The sequence below is a fragment of the Bos mutus genome, chromosome 10 (assembly GCF_027580195.1).
Source record: "Bos mutus isolate GX-2022 chromosome 10, NWIPB_WYAK_1.1, whole genome shotgun sequence".
In the NCBI taxonomy this organism is placed as follows: domain Eukaryota; kingdom Metazoa; phylum Chordata; class Mammalia; order Artiodactyla; family Bovidae; genus Bos; species Bos mutus.
The window spans coordinates 1862656-1879681 of NC_091626.1; the positions used below are offsets into that span (position 1 = coordinate 1862656).

The following is a 17026-nucleotide window of genomic DNA, read 5'->3' on the forward strand; positions in this document are numbered from 1 at the left end:
CTCCCACAGCCTCCACCCCCGGCAGTGGTTTTAGCAGACCCCGCATTTGCATCTCAACAGGGTAGTTCTCTTTTCTCCATCCTTTCAAAGCTCCTTCTTAGAAAAGGCCTTGTCTCCTCTGAGGCTGGAAAGTTGTTCTTGTCATCATGCATTTTGTCCCACTCTCTGGCTTTTGGTAAAAAAAACTGGCTAGTCTTTCGGGCTTTACTCTATTGAGTCAGAACCAAGGTTTTAGCATTCAAAAATAAATAAATAAATACAACAAAAGCTACCCCCCAGCTTCTCTCCTCCCCTAAGCGCCAGGCTCTTAGAACTCAAAGCTTTCAAGGCTTGCTTTTTATATTCTCAGCCAGAAATTGGGCTCTGTTCTGACTGGATCCTTTTGTGTCTTTTCTTTAGGGGCAGTCAACCTTCATCTCTTGGTCTGGATAAATGGTGAAAGAATCACAAGGTAAAAAAAAAAAAGATTTTCTGAGAAAGAAAAAGACTTCTCATAGTATTTCAAAATATTATTCCAATTCTTTGTTGATCTGTCCACCAACTCTACTAAATTCAGCTTCATGTGGGCAGGAACCAATGTTTGATTGACTTCTGCTTTCCCAGTGCCTAAGATGTATTAGACGCTCATTAAATGCTTATTGACTGAGTGATTAAACCAGTGAACAAAGGGTAGACCATATCTATGGCATTTTGCTAATTTTCCAGTATATTTTATAAAAAAGGAAATGGAATAATTTGACTTAGTTCCTTTGTTTTTGCTTGGCTCAGACTGCACAAATAGGAAAATGTATTGCTTCTTCTGAACAGGATTTCAGAAACCACAGTGATTTCAAGACCACAAACATGGCAATCAATTTTTGTAGGGAAAAAAATTAGAATGTGTGCATAAGGAAAGAGAAAATGTAATAACAGTATTTGCATATAGTGGCTAATTCTTGTGTACTAATTGTAATTTTTCAAATAGAATAAAAAAGCATTTTGTTGTTTTCTCATCTTTATGGCTATTTTCTCCTATTATTATTTAATTCATGTAATTTTATAAAAGTGAATCAGTGGCTTTGTCTGGATCCCTCTTTTCAAAGCCTGCCCAACCTACTGGACACCCCATCCCAGAACTGGGCCTTAAGAATGGGTATATCAACATAACAACAAGTAAAATTGTATTTCTAGGGTGCTAAGTATTAGACCTTCTTAATTGTTGTTTCTAGAGAAACTATTTTTCGCCTTTATGTGATTCCCTCCTTTCTTTATGTGACATTTAAAAATGAATTATGCAAAAGAGACACTGATGTATAGAACAGTCTTATGGACTCTGTTGGAGAGGGAGAGGGTGGGAAGATTTGGGAGGATGGCATTGAAACATGTATAATATCATGTATGAAATGAGTTGCTAGTCCAGGTTTGATGCACGATACTGGATGCTTGGGGCTGGCGCTCTGGGACAACCCAGAGGGATGGTATGGGGAGGGAGGAGGGTGGAGGGTTCAGGATGGGGAACACATGTATACCTGTGGCGGATTCATTTTGATATTTGGCAAAACTAATACAATTTGTAAAGTTTTAAAAAAAATGAATTATCATTGACCCTGCATGTCATTAACAGGTCACAAGGGCTCAGTGCCACTGATGGAGGCGCGCAGCTGGTGCCACACCCAAGGAGTGCAGGTAAGAGCCATCACTGCTGTGCTTGTAGAAAGCCGAGGAACAAAGAGCAGGGGAGTCAGTGAGTTCTGGATCCAGAATTTGAATGACTGCTGGACCACTTGCTTGGCAGGAATTACTTCTTACTCAGAGTATGAGTGGAGTATTTTATACAATGTTGAAGATAACACCAATTGTTGATTAACCTGGTGACTCACTACCTGTATCCCTTTGATCTCCCTGAAAGAAGAGGTGGATGAGAAAGTAGGTGTGAGACTAGCCCACAGCACAAGCCTAGCCCAGGGCTGCCCCAGCCAACCTGGCCTGCTGGGGCAGAGGCGCCCTCCGCCCTTCCACTCCATGTGCTTTTCTCCAAAAGGCACAGCCTTTGCAGCCAGAAGCCCTTTTGAGCCCTCTGAGGGGTTATGCTTTCCCATCAGACGGGCCCACAGGCTCTTAGGTCAGGAGGCCTTTTGTTACCCCATCTCCAAGGGCTGGATCATCACACAACTAGGCAAGCTATGACAAGTACCAGAGGAGATTTTCTTAATGCATCGCCGGGCTACTATATTAACTGTGTGTGTGTGTGTGAACAACTAAATATAGTGGGTTTTCTTTATCTCCTGGTTCCATTTTTATACCCAGTTCTTGAAAAGACATTTTACTCATTCTTAGTTCAGAAAAAAATTAGGCCCACTTCGCAGTTCAGCTGTTTTCAATTATGTTACTCCACCCACTCTCTGTTTTTCTGGGCATTCATTTACCCGCTGCAGGATTTATAAAGCACCCCTCTGCTCTTTCCCAGCCACTGCGGTCACACTGCCCCCACACACCTAATAAGTACCTCAGGAAGCTTGCTAGTTCTGCATCAGAGACTGTGCCAAGTGGAACATAAGCCCCTCTTCTTTCCCGCCTCCCCCCATTCCCAAACATTTGTTGGTGTATGAATATCAGCCCACAGATGATATTTTGCAGGAATCATTGTTTCTTCATATCTTTAAATCAGCTTAAATCTGCCCTGAGCCCTCCTCCATCAAGGCTGGAGGGAAATACAATTTCAATCATTATTGGGACTCCCTACTTTCAGGACCTGGGCAAAGGAACTTAACATATTGCTCAAGGACACAGGTTTGTCCCTCTGGTCATGGGCCACAGGTTCCTTGCTGGCTGCTGCCGTGATGTGTGTTGTTTCAGCCCAGCTGGGGCCATTGGCCCCTGAGGCCATCCTCTGGTTCTCCCTGGAGCTGGGGAAGGAGCCCCTTCGGCTGAGGGCCACCTTTCCCAGATGCTGTCCGCTATCATCCTTGGGCCTGTTCTCTCCCCAAGCTTCTGTCAAGGAGCAGCGGGTGAGCCCCACATTAGAGAGGTGCTGACCCTCTAGTACCATTTTGGGAAATCTCTCTTCCCCTTGAAAGTCACCATCTTGTCTCTCTTTCCTCTCTGGGACACCTGGCACAATTTCTTCAGAGGGGTTGAGCTTTCACAAAAAGCCAAAAAGGCCTTTGATGTCAAGTTTTCTGGTGTGCAAAATCCCTGATGCAAGCAAAGTGTTAGAAGGCTTGAAATGAGAAGATGGAAAAATACTGTGAGTCAATTATTTGCTCAAATATTATCCTGTTTGCTCTTTTTTAGATGAATAAACTCTAGTTAAGAGAACCACCTAGGGGAGACCTGGCAGGGAGGAAAAGGCGGTTGTGACACGCAGACATCTGTAGCGGGGCCAGGGAGATGCATAGTGGTTGCTACAGGCAGCGATTTCTCACAATACCCCTGCACTGAATGTCTCTATGAGGCATCTGGACCCTACTCTTTGCTGGTGCTCCACTAGTATTTCTTCCTTTGTGCCTTGCTTATCTCTTTTTCTTTATTCATTGTATTTTTCTTCTTTTTCTTTCCTTGACATAACTTCAAGTTGGGCTTATCATACAGTTTGATATTCCTTGTTAAGATTTCCAGATACCATGAAGGACTGGTTGCTAGTCATTGAGCCAACTTCATAAGGAAAACAGCCCTCAATCCAGTCATTGTAATATTCAGACGACCAGATCAGATTGAATGTGATTAGAAGGTTGAGCAATCACCCTGCAAGTGTTTGAGCCAGTTTAATGCATAACTGTCTCCTTAATTACGGAATCAAATGCAACATTAGCTTTTAGCTACAATCTGGGCCTCTCATGCTATTTGCATGATTGCTATCTTCTTGCCTTCTCTCAACTTGTAGCAAAAGGGAATTTCTGGGCCATTGTTTTCCATTTCACTTATTTTCCATATTTATGCCAGTAAAATATTTATAAATGTTTAAGTTTGTGAGAGCTGTTTGGTGGTTTAGTTGCTAAGTTGTGTCTGACTCTGTTTATTGTATTTCTATTATCCACCTTTGTTGTAGAACATCTGCTTTCTTTCATATGCTCATTACAAAAAAAAGTTTTTGAGTTAAATGTACCATAAGCTTATACAGTTTTGCAGTACATGATTTCCTGTGTACTTTTTTTCCATCAAAAATTGCTTTTCACTTCTTTAGTCCACATTTTTTATTCTATGAAACAGAGGTCAACACATTATTTCCTGTGGGCCGAATCTAGGCCATGGCTCTAGTTTTGTAAATAATGTTTTGCTGGAAGACAGCCACGCCTGTTCTTTTAAGTGTTGTCTATGGCCGCTTCCATGTTGCAGTGCCAGAGTGGGTAGTCATGATGAAGGCTGTCTGACATGCAAAGCCAAAACTATTGCTACCTATATTTTTCCAGAAAATGACTGCTTATCCTAGGTATGGTACAATAACCAAAAATTGTTTCCATTGCAGAATCTTAGAATTCCAGAGGTGGAAAAGATATGAACCTAAGAACTGCATTTTACAGAAGATAAACAGGCCCATGCAAGAGTCAGCTTTTACTGAATGCTATTATGTGCCAAGCACTGTGTCTTAGGAAAGACAAGCACTGTGTCTTAGGAAAGACTATCTCATTGTCTACAACCAGTGGGAGACACTGGTTATTTCTGGGAGAGAGACTTTAGAGTCTAAGAAAGTTGTTGCAACATTCAGCCTCTAAGTGCAGGAATTTCCTGGAAATCCCATAGAAAGTAAATGTCAAAAACTAAAGCCAGTGCTTGGTTTCCTGTTCTCCCATGCCGTCTATTAAAAGCAAAGATGTTTATTAACCTTTGTGTTGTGTGACCCAGAGAAGCAGAGGTCTTCTTCGCATGTCTTTTCTAAATCTTGACTGAAAATATACTGCCCATTGGCTGGGGTAAGACATCTGCTCTAGCATGCCTGGCATAAGTTTTTTCTTGGGTGAGTCACACAACTATGGCTCTGTTCCCTGAGAATTTGCTTGAAGCTTGACTTAACCTGTTAAAAATCTGCGGAAAGTGGAAGTGGACCACTATTAGAGGCCCCTCTATTCCCACGAGGAAATAGGACTCTTTCTCATCAAGTCAGCTTGTGGCTTAGCCTTCCCTGTGTGCAAAAAGTAGAACAGGAACTTCTATGTGGGGTCATAAAAATTCCCAACTAACATTTCCAATAGAATGTTGACAATAGACTGTAAGAATGATCGACTCCACATTAAGCTTTCGTTGATGACACGAATACTTGCAGCTTCATGATCACTGGGCTCCACATAGTCAGGATCCCCAGGGCCTCAACATGAGGGCCTGGTCCCACTGCCTTAGGGACATATACTTCTCACTTTTTAGTCAATCTTACCTTTGTGTATTAACACCTTAGTATTTGCAAGTTTGTTCTCTCTTCAGGTTTCTGCTTTGTCCTTCCTAAATATTTTTCCTGAAATGAAGGCCTTCCCAGTCCTAAATCCAGGCTGCTACACTACTAGAGAAAGTATCCCCCAACTGGGCAGATGATAGTCTCCATGGAAATATGGTCCTCATCTTCAGCTGGGAGCTTGGAGTGGAACAGCCTGTCCATCTTCTCTGTTTCCCTAGTCAACTCATATTCCAATTTTCCCCTCAAAACTCCCCCCACACTTCTGACTCCCTTACCTATCTCATCAAATTGGAGCTCTCCAAATCTCTACACTGGGATGCTCTCACATCCCTTTCTTTTTGTAAAAAATTGCTTTTTAATTGGGGTGTAGTTGCTTTACAGTGTTTCTGCTGAATGGCAAAGTGAATCAGCTATACATATATATGTGTGTGTGGATCCCCTCTTTTTTGGATTTCCTTCCCATTTGGGGGATTTTCTTCCCATTTAGTTCTCCACAGAGCATTGAGTAGGGTTCCCTGAGCTAGACAGGAGGTTCTCATGAGTTATCTGCTTTATCCATAGTATCAACAGTGTACATATGTCAATCCCAGTACATCCCAGTCCATCACACCCTGCCCCTTCCCCCCACTGGTGTTCATACATTTGTTTTCTCTTTCACTGCAGCACTACTTACAGTAGCCAGGACATGGAAGCAACTTAAACGTCCATCAACAGAGGAATGGATAAAGAAGATGTGAGACATATACACATGGAATATTACTCAGCCATAAAAAGAATGAAACGATCATTTGTAGAGATGTGGATGGACTTAGACAGCATCATAGAGTGAAGTAAGTCAGAAAGAGAAAAACAATGTTGTATATTAACACATTTTATGTGGTCTAGAAAAATGGTACAGATGATCTTATTCGCATCCCTTTCCTACTTTGCACCTTGCATTTGAAAATGAGACCCTCCTCCCATGAAAGTGAGATGTTCCATTGGTTTTATCTTCCACATCATGTCTCAGTATCTCAGAGAACTTACACTGACCATTTCCCCAACCTCAGTTCACCCGAGCAGTAACCTAGCATGTCAATTTGTAAGAAGTGAAAAAAAACCCTGGAGTAAGTTGCTGTAGAAATATCATATCAGTTAATCCAGATTTCCATGTATTATAACCATAAAGTATAAATTGGTTTTCCTCCTACTGAATAGAAATTGAAACCAAACAAAATAAAACAAGCAAATTCTCCTCCAAGTGTGAACACCACAGATGAACTTTTTTCTTCCATTTTGCAGGATGTTGTCACCGACACTGAAATCTGTCAACTGACTATCGCTTGGAGTCAGCTGAACTGCTTATACCACATACAGGGGAAAAGCATAAATGTGTGTCTGACTTCCATGAAATTAATTATAGATGAGCTACTAAAGAGAGAGCAAGAAGAAAAGTGAGAGCTGAGAAAATAACAATTTAAATCTTAAGAGCAATTCTGCCTGCCAGTCTCTTCACTGCTCACATGACCTACAATAGTGTTGTCCAGGAGGAAGAAAATGAATCCCTGGAGTGTGTACTACACCAATCTTTATCATCTCAAATCTCATCTCACAGACAGTGAACTCATCTTTGTTGTCAGCATCAGTCATCATGGTGATCAACGTTATTACTATCAGAGCTGGGCAAGAATACCCAGGATGCATGGTGAGTATTCACCATCATTGTTCCTCCTGCTTTGTTAAATGCATCCTTCTTCTTATCTTACTATCCCATAATTTAATACCCTGTAGGATTATATTTTGCATGTTTACACTGTGTTATATCCTGTACGTTATTGTGTGTTTTATCTTAGAGGAACTTTTATGCCAAACCACATGCAGTCTATGTTCAATTTAAGAAATTCTCTAGAATTACTTTGAAAAAAACATGATTATCACTTTCCTTTTTGACTTTACAACTTAACCCCCAATATTTGCTGTGATTGCCTACAGCACAGAAAGTAATATTGTTTTCCAAGAGAGAGTGATTTATTATCTAATAATTGTACCTAAAGATGTTACCTTATTTTTTAAAAATTAAAGAAGAAAGCAAGAACTAGGAAACTGGGAAACTTTTTGCCAACATAAAATCCAGAAGAAAGAACTCTAAAACATGTTTAAAAGAAAATCTGTAGCTAACATGTTTATTTCCATCCTTAGAGAGTTGGAGTGACCTAATAACCCTAAATCTAATCCTATCCCAACCCTAATACTCTGTCAAGTCTAAAAGCCAAGAAAAGAATAGACATAATAAATTATGTAAAAAGTTTAATCCTGTATTAACTTAATAGATGTCATAAGAAAAAATAGATGTTTAAGAAAAAGATGTCATAAACAAAATCAATAAACACAAGATCAGGAAACATATTTGCAATATATAGCCCCCCCAAATTTAGCATATGTAATTGTATTAGTTATCTAATTCTGCAAAATAAATAACCCCCAAACTTAGCAGCTTAAAACAATACACCTTTGTTATTCACAGTTTCTGTGGATCCAGAAGTGAAAGTAAAACTCACTCTGTCATGTCCAACTCTTTGCAACCCCATAGACTATATAGTCCTTGGAATTCTCCAGGCCAGAATACTGGAGTGGGTAGCCATTCCCTTCTCCAGGGGATCTTTCCAACCCAGGGATCAAACCCAGGTCTCCTGCGTTGCAGGGGGATTCTTTACCAGCTGAGCCACAAGGGAAGCCCAAGAATACTGGAGTGTGTAGCCTATCCCTTCTCCAGTGGATCTTTTTGACCCAGGAATCAAACCATGGTCTCCTGCATTGCAGGTGGATTTTTTACCAGCTGAGCTATCAGGGAAGCCCATGGGTCAGGAATCCAGGCACAAATGAACTGCGTCCTCGGCTTTAGGGTCCCTCACAAGATTGCAGTCAAGATGTTAGCCAGGCTGCAGTCTCATTTGAAGGCTTGAATGGGGAAGAATCTGCTGCCAAGCTTATATTAATGTTTGCAGCATTTATTTCCTTGAGGAATATTGGAATAAGGGCCTCAGCTTCTCACGGGTCTTTGGCTGGAGGCGACCTTAGTTCCATGCCAGGTGGCCCTCTCCATCAGAGAAAGCACATAAAAGAGCCACAGAAAGAGTATGAGCAAAATGGAAGTCATGGTCTCTGTGACATAATCACAGAAGTGGCATCCTGTCACTTTTGCTGTATACTAATCTTTAGAAGTAAATCACTAGACAGAGCCCACACTCAGAGGAGGGGATTACGTAAGAGCATGAATACTAGCATGCAGAGTCACTGGGATCCTTTCTGGAAGGCTGCCTTCTACAGTAATACACAAATTGCTTTTACATACTAGTTAGAAAAAGACAATGGAATTTAAATGTGAGCAAATGATAGAAATAGGCAATTCACTAAAAAGGAAGTCTATAGTAGTTGTGAAAATGCAAATTAAAATGGCAGTAAAAGAATCACATTAATTCTCAGATAAGACTCAGATAAATGTATAAAGATGCATTGCTAATGAAAATATGAATTCTACAGCCTTTTGGAAAGCAACTTGTTAATATCAATTAAAGTCAGAAATATGTATTTCTTTTGACTTGGAAATCTAATATATCAAATTAAAATCAAGAATTCACACACACACACACACACACTACACACAAACCATACACATACATGCTCACTGTAGTATTATCTTGGTACCAAAAAACTGGAAACAAAATGGATAGCCTTCGACAGGTAGCTAGTAAAATAGAGAGAGATATGTGTATATGTAATATTATGCAGCCATCAAAAAGGATGAATTAGAGGAAGAGAATGAATGCCCACACCTCAAATAAAGGAAGATAGAGAAAAAAAGAAAGCAAATAAAGATGGTAAAAAAAGGGTAACTATGAGAATAAGCATGCATTTATATAAGATTATATTTATCTGTGGCTTGTGAACAAAGAAAATAGATATAAGTTTTAATGCATTAGTTCTGTGTTAAGTGGAAGAATTTTCATTATACATTTATAATATGAGACTACTTTAAACATTGACTTATAACATATAGTACACATAGGATGAATAACATATACATCAAGTTTTGTTATCAAGGAAAATATACAGCAAGTTTTTAACATCAGTTACCTGAGCTGAGTTTGTTAGAGGAAATGGTGGAAAAAGAGGATAAGGAGGAAGCTGTGCAATAAAACAAAAACAAATCATTATTTACACCTAAAAGTGAATATGATAAGCAGGTATAATCTTATTATATACTGAGCTAAATATACATTAGGCTTCCCTTGTGGCTCAAGAGTAAAGAGTCTGCTTGCAATGTGGGAGACCCGGGTTTGATCCCTGGGTTGGGAAGATCTCCTGAAGAAGAAAATGGCAACCCACTCCAGTATTCCTGCCTGGATAATCCCAGTGAACAAAGGAGCCTGACAGACTACAGTCCATGGTGTTGGGAAGAGTCGGACATGACTGAGCGACTTCACTATCTTTTCAAATATATACATATATTTGTACAAATAGAAGTACAAGAAAGTCACTGGAATATTCATAGTGGTTGCCTTAAGATTGAGTCCAATAAATTTTATTTTCTTCCTCATAGCTTTATATATTAATTTTTTAAAAGAGCCTGTATTATTTATGTAGTTGGAATGAAGTGAAATTTATAGATATGTACTTGCGCACATATGAATACACACATGGGTTATATATAAATACAAGCTCTGAGAATGAGGTGAATTGACCGGCAAGATTTCTGTCCAGAGGAAAGGAGAAAGGGCATTTTATGTCAAAGACACAGTATAAAGAGAGATGTTGACTCAGAAAAGCAAAAAATCATGTGAAGGGGAAACAAAATATCTGATACCGACCAGGAAAGAAAGTAGTAAGATTCTATGTGCAGGCTGGAACCAAATTAGGAAGGACTTTGAAGACAGTTCAGACTTTATCTAAGCAGTGGGGGAGCAGAATTTGAGTTGAAGGTGATACGATAAAAATCTGTTGGAAGATGAACCTGGCCCTGGTGTTCTGGACAGAATGGTAAAGAGTGGCCCCGAGACAGAGCGCTACTGAGGTTAATTATACAGACCCAGCATGAAGCAGTCAGAGCCGGAAGTGGGTTGTGTCTGGGGAAGAAAGTAACACACTCGGCACTACAAAAAGTGGCTTAATGATGGGTTCCTGGCAAGGAGATTTTGAGGAAAAAGCATCTACAAGCATCAATTACACCAACACGCAGCCCTTGTTCTTATGCTTGTGTGACAGAAGATGTGCTGGCGTTTCTGAAATAAATCAGAATAGCACATTTTGTATACATAAACATTTAAGGACTTATACATTTATTGTCTAGCACTTACCTTTAATTTATAAGAACTTACACATTTATTGTGTAGCACCAGGGTTTCCCTGGTGGCTCAGAGGGTAAAGAATCTGCCTGCAATGCAAGTGATCAGGGTTCCATCCCTGGGTTGGGAAGATCCCGTGGAGAAGGAAATGGCAACCCACTCCAGTATTCCTGCCTGGAGAATTCCATTGACAGAGAAGCCTGGTGGGCTACAGTCCATGGGGTCACGAAGAGTTGGACACAACTGAGTGACTAACACTTACTTATCTTTGCAACAGTCAAGCAAGAAGTGGAGAGAAGGAGTGATGTCCCACTTTCTCAGATGAAGAAGAGAAAGCTTCAAAAGATAAAAAACCTGCCCAGCCTTACATAGCTTAATTTCAATCTAAAGATTTGACCAAAATTTTCTCTTTGAGTTGGTCTTCAACCTTAGCCTTTGGAAGACCTTCAAGCTTTTTAACATTTCTGGAAATATTTCTGATAAACAATAATATGAACCATCAAGGTATAATAATATCTAATCTGTGTAATGACAGTTAAACAGGACACACTAGTTGAGTTTATTATCAATAACTGAATATTCACTTTCAAAATATAGGGAAGCATCCTAGACACAAAGAGAAAATCTACTTATGTGTTTACATGTTGAAATTTGAAAAGTCTGTAAAATTGTGTGATAGCTCATTATGACTGTGAAAATCATTAATTTTATGTAGAATAATTTTAAGTTGTTTTTTAAAAAATAGAAAGCACTTTCTTAAAGCAGTGCACAAAGCTTCAGTGTGTGGCATTGTTTCATCAAAATTATATCTTCTGGTATATGATAATTCTTTACCTTAGTAAATTACTGCTAAGTAGAAAAAATAAAATTAAATCCTCAATGACAATATCACTATCAGCAGTCTCTGAGTCTAGCAGAACTGTAAATATTGTTCCTCAGTTAACCTAAGTGGAAAGTGACTACTTTCCATTACAAATTTACAGCATAATGACCATAGAATCAGTCCAGTAACTGACATTACTGGGAAATTATTGATTCTCGAACATAATGTCCAATTTAAAAAATTTTGTCAACTAAAAACTTTGATATCAAAATTATCAAAATAATTAAATTGTTGTTAGACTAGGAACATCCATTTTATGATGAACTGAAGTTTCAAGTAGCCTTAGCTTTGTTGAAACTGGACATGAACTTTGGTCCACAGAACACTGTATCCCACTGATCTAGCTCCTATAATCAGCTAGTAACTGTGAGAACCAGGTTCAAACTCAGCCATTGACCTCTTGTGGTCTTCCCCACTAGAATACTTGCTTCCACCATACAGGAAAGGAGTGGACACAGAGAAATCCTTAGCTTTCCAAATTATTTGGAGAGTACTGTTTCTCTTATTATCAGTGTCCCCTCAAAGCCTCAGCGTCAGTAGTGAGATCATGGCCAATTTGAGTCTCTTGGAAATATAACTTGTATTACCTTCTGAGCAAAAAAGCCCATGTGATATATCAGTATTAACTGATTTGGGTCTGAAAGGGAGTCGATCCTGACTTAGATTCTTATGCAACAACCAACAGTATTATCCAGAATAAACTCTGACTGACCTAAACTAATTTCTTGGAAAGTGTTCTAGGTATTTTCCAAAAAAGACTAGAATAGGAAGTTAGCCAGCTTGGCAGTGTTTATCCAAGAAACCTGCCAAAAGTCTGGCTTGATTTGCCAGTGTCAATATTCTAGAGTGCAAACATATTCTTGTGCAAGGGACATTGTGTAAGCTAGAAATTAATCTTAGTTCATTCATTGTCCAAGGATGGATGCTACAGAAAGAAGCTCAAGTAATAGTTCCAGAATCAAAGTACGGGCCTCTCTGGTGAAGCTCTACTTAATTGCCTTTTCAATAAGGGAGGAAAGCCCTTGTTTGAAACCGTGTTGAAGGCAGTGATGTGGGGGACTGCTGGTGGAAACAAGAGGGGGCTATTTTCTTCTTCATATCTTTGTCCAAACTAGAACTAAATATGTGTTCAAAGACCTTTGTGCACTCAGCCAGAGTGGGTTTTATTCCAGGTATCCTCTGTCTGTATCACGGCAGCAATGACTAGAATAAAAGTGGATTTGAAAAGGTCAGTTCTAGCCCAGCATTATTAATCAAGAGAATATCTTTATCCCTTAAGACCTCATAATAAGAACTGAATCACGAGTATCAATATGGATGTAAGGATAATACCATACTATTAAGTCATGTGAAGACATATCATGATGTCAATCGTGGTATACCAGGAAGTCACTGTGAAATGTTTAGGATGATAGTTTCTCAGTACTGTCAGTTTCTAAGCACTAGAATTGAATCTTTCACATTAATGGCAATTTGGGTGTCATTGACTGGAGCTCAGCTGCCTTACCATCAAGTCAAGGAGATGGGGTGAGGCTGGTCACAAATCCCAGAGTTTTGGATGGATCACTGAATAAGAGTTTGTCTAGTTTATTTTGTTGACAAAGGCCCCTTCCTACCCACGGCCCTTCCGTGGGTAGTAAATAGAGTCCATCTCTCTTTATGGCTCACACTCAAAACTCAAAGACCAGAGAAAACTGAGAAAAGATGGGACAATATCTTCCTATGGCCTTGGCCTCATTTCCTTCTGGTCTGGCTCCTTGTCTTTGAGCTCCAAAGAATGTGGGCGAATGTTTGTGCTTGTGATTGATTTAATAAGAATAGAAAAAGATGAGATGGTTCAGATTGCTCTTGTCAGTCCAGAGATCAGTTTCCAACTCTGCTTTTCTACGTTCTCTAATGTAATGGGCCTGCCCAAGAGAGACGAGAACAAAGAAGTGTGTATGGGAGATGGTCATGATCTCTGTCAAGCCAAGACCACCCAGTGGATTAACGGAAGGACAGAAGCCAGCCAAGGCCACAGGATAATATTGCAGAGAATGTCTACTGAGACATAAGTAATGCTACTCCCAGGATCTCATTTCTCCAAATACCCCATTTCTTGTAATACCAGAAACTCTCTTCTCCTTCATTTATTATACTTCTGCAGCTTCTTCTGAAACTGATTGCTTGTTCCTTTTCAATTTTGTATCTTGTTATGGGTCATTTCTCTTACACTAGAGATGCTAAAGGCTGCAGATTCTGCTGGAAAGTGACTCATAAATCTCATTTGTGTTAAAAATTTAAAACCTCATGGAGTTTGGGCCAAACACAAAATGTCAGGATGTTTGAAATCATATGAAAATGTAGATAAAGACCTTAAGTAAATAGCATAGTGACTAAAGAAACTGGTGCCAGTAATAGCTCTCACTTATTGAGGACCAACTATGTACTTAAAGGTACCAGTGACCAAGTTTCATTAGAACTGCTGCTGCTAAGTCACTTCAGTCATGTCCAACTCTGTGTGACCCCATAGATGGCAGCCCACCAGGCTCCCCCGTCCCTGGGATTCTCCAGGCAAGAATACTGGAGTGGGTTGCCATTTCCTTTAGAACAGCATCTATTAAAAGATAAAAAGATGGTCTTCAAAGCCAACGGCTGGATCTTTTCAAAGTGGCTTCTGTAAGTTATCTAAGGAACTCAGGAGCACATTTGTGTGTATCTGAGCCTTGATACTGGCATTGGAGATGGAATCATAAGGGTTTTGAGTCTATCAAAAAGTGGTGGTGGCGGCTGGTTGATAGTGAGCCCTGGTGACCATTGTGGTATGGAGGACCTCAGAGGGGAGAGTTGGCCCAGGTCTGCCCCATGACCTGTGGGTTTTCATGGCTCTCAACTTCACAGCAAGGACTGGACTTGAGAGTCCAGAGTCAGCTAAGTCAGAGTTGGTGAATGATTAGATAATAACAGGCTTGAGTGCCAAAGAGGGCTGGAAAGATGCCTTTTCAGGTGCTTCCAGCAACCAGCCACTTTTGCCATTTTGCTCCCCTTCACTTCTAGCATAATTTTAAATAATAATATTTAGCATATATTTAGTACTTATTTTCTTCCAGGCTGCATTTAAAGTAATTTACCTGTGTTGTCTCACCCAAATAACAATTTACAAGGTAGCTAATATTATCATTCTGTATTCACTGATATGAAAACTGATATTTAGAGAAGTTTGGTAACTTGCCGAAGGTTACCCAGCTAGTAGATGGTGAATCTACAATGTCTACCTTCCAGCTATACTATGATTGCAGCTACCTCTAAGAACAATTCTTTTGCTCTACCACTATGCATTCTCTCCTTTCTTCTATGTGTCTACGCTATTTCTTATGCAATTTCCCTCTCTCTTGCAGGTTAACAAGTAATAGTACAATTTTTAAAGATTGCATCCTACTCAGAGAGTTTGGTCAGATCACTTGAATATATTGTGCTCCAGTTAGAGATATCCCCTTCCCCCAAGAGGGGCACACAAAGTGTAAACTCTTTTTGTGATCAGGCCAATCCCCAGATGTTTGTGAGGGTAGGAAACCCAAGTCATCCAACAATCAAGCAGAGTCAATTGTAATAGATGCAGTGAAATATGATATGTTATCATTATGACAAGAGGCACTGCAAGATCCCAAACTACCTCAATTATCAGTCTTGCTACTTCAATTCAGTTCAGTTCAGTTCAGTCACTCAGTCATGTCCGATTCATTGTGACCCCATGAATTGCAGCACGCCAGGCCTCCCTGTCCATCACCAACTCCCGGAGTTCACCCAAACCCACGTCCATCTAGTCAGTGATGCCATCCAGCCATCTCATCCTCTGTCGTCCCCTTCTCCTCCTGCCCCCAATCCCTCCCAGCATCAGGGTCTTTTCCAATGAGTCAACTCTTCGCATGAGGTGGCCAAAGTACTGGAGTTTCAGCTTTAGCATCATTCCTTCCAAAGAAATCCCAGGGCTGATCTCCTTCAGAATGGACTGGTTGGATCTCCTTGCAGTCCAAGGGACTCTCAAGAGTCTTCTCCAACACCACAGTTCAAAAGCATCAATTCTTCAGCTCTCAGCCTTCTTCACAGTCCAACTCTCACATCCATACATGACCACAGGAAAAACCATAGCCTTGACTAGATGAACTTTTGTTGGCAAAGTAATGTCTTTGCTTTTTAATATGCTGTCTAGGTTGGTCATAACTTTCCTTCCAAGGAGTAAGCGTCTTTTAATTTCATGGCTGCAGTCACCATCTGCAGTGATTTTGGAGCCCAAAAAATAAAGTCTGACACTGTTTCCACTGTTTCCCCATCTATTTCCCGTGAAGTGATGGGACCAGATGCCATGATCTTCGTTTTCTGAATGTTGAGTTTTAAGCCAACTTTTTCATGCTCCTCTTTCACCTTCATCAAGAGACTTTTGAGTTCCTCTTCACTTTCTGCCATAAGGGTGGTGTCATCTGCATATCTGAGGTTATTGATATTTCTCCCGGCAATCTTGATTCCATACTTACCAGAGCACTAATAATACACACATATTAATATAGTTCTCATTCCAGGGACATGGTAGATTGAGCTAACTAATGTGTAATGTTCTCTTAATGCAGTTATATAGAAATGCTGAATGAAGTAGAGTTCAGAACTTTTATATCACAGCAGAGCCCAGAAAAGGAAAACTGCCACATGCCAGGAATGAAGAGTGAACCCCGTCAGACCTGTGCATAGCTGATTGACTGCTTTCCTAAGAGCCTTGATGCAGAGACCCAGGCTCTCTGTGTCTTATGGCTCTACCATCTTTACCATGTAATTTTCAAAGTCACTGTATTTATTTTCATTAAGCTGATGAAGGATAAGAGCACAGAGGATGGTCTGTTGGAGTTTTATGGATCAGACCTACAAATAGCCTATAGTACTTCCATTAAACTTCTGGTGAACTCACTTCACAGTGGCTGGGAATGTAGGCAGATTGTACCAGGAGGAGGAGGAGGAACTTTGTTTGGAGATTATTGTATTGTATAATGCAATACAAGAACCTTATAATATAGTGTTATCGTAAGCTAAGTAACCTTACCTTCTAAACATTCTGGATAAATAGAAGTTGGAAAAAAAGGTACAAACTCTAAGTCTCAGTTGCTTACATTTTGATGAACAGATTGAGAAACTTTTAAATAAATTCATAGCTGAAAGTCTTTGTCTCTAGGTACATTCTCTTTTTATATTATGCTCATAGCTGTAAATGGATTCCATCTCTTCCAACAGGTGAAGCTTGATATCCAATTGTATAGCAAAGGAGGATGCTTTACTTTTCCATTAATGGCTAATAAGTATATTTCTGGATTTAGGAAAACATGTTTTCCTTTCACTACTCAAAATTGGTGTGTATTTGTTGCCTTCCTTAGAAAGCTATGAGTTCATATAATACAGGAGGTTGAAATACCTGCATGTTTTAGAGATAACTGA

General features: G+C 39.9%; 1 long non-coding RNA gene across 1 annotated transcript; it reads left to right on the plus strand.

Annotated features, from left to right (window-relative positions):
• The first annotated feature begins 270 nt into the window (after positions 1-270).
• Positions 271-11165, plus strand: LOC138989475 (uncharacterized). The gene is made up of 5 exons (XR_011465773.1): positions 271-451; positions 1604-1665; positions 6029-6195; positions 6647-7049; positions 10964-11165. It is a non-coding gene; the product is annotated as an uncharacterized lncRNA (long non-coding RNA).
• The last annotated feature ends 5861 nt before the right edge of the window (positions 11166-17026 follow it).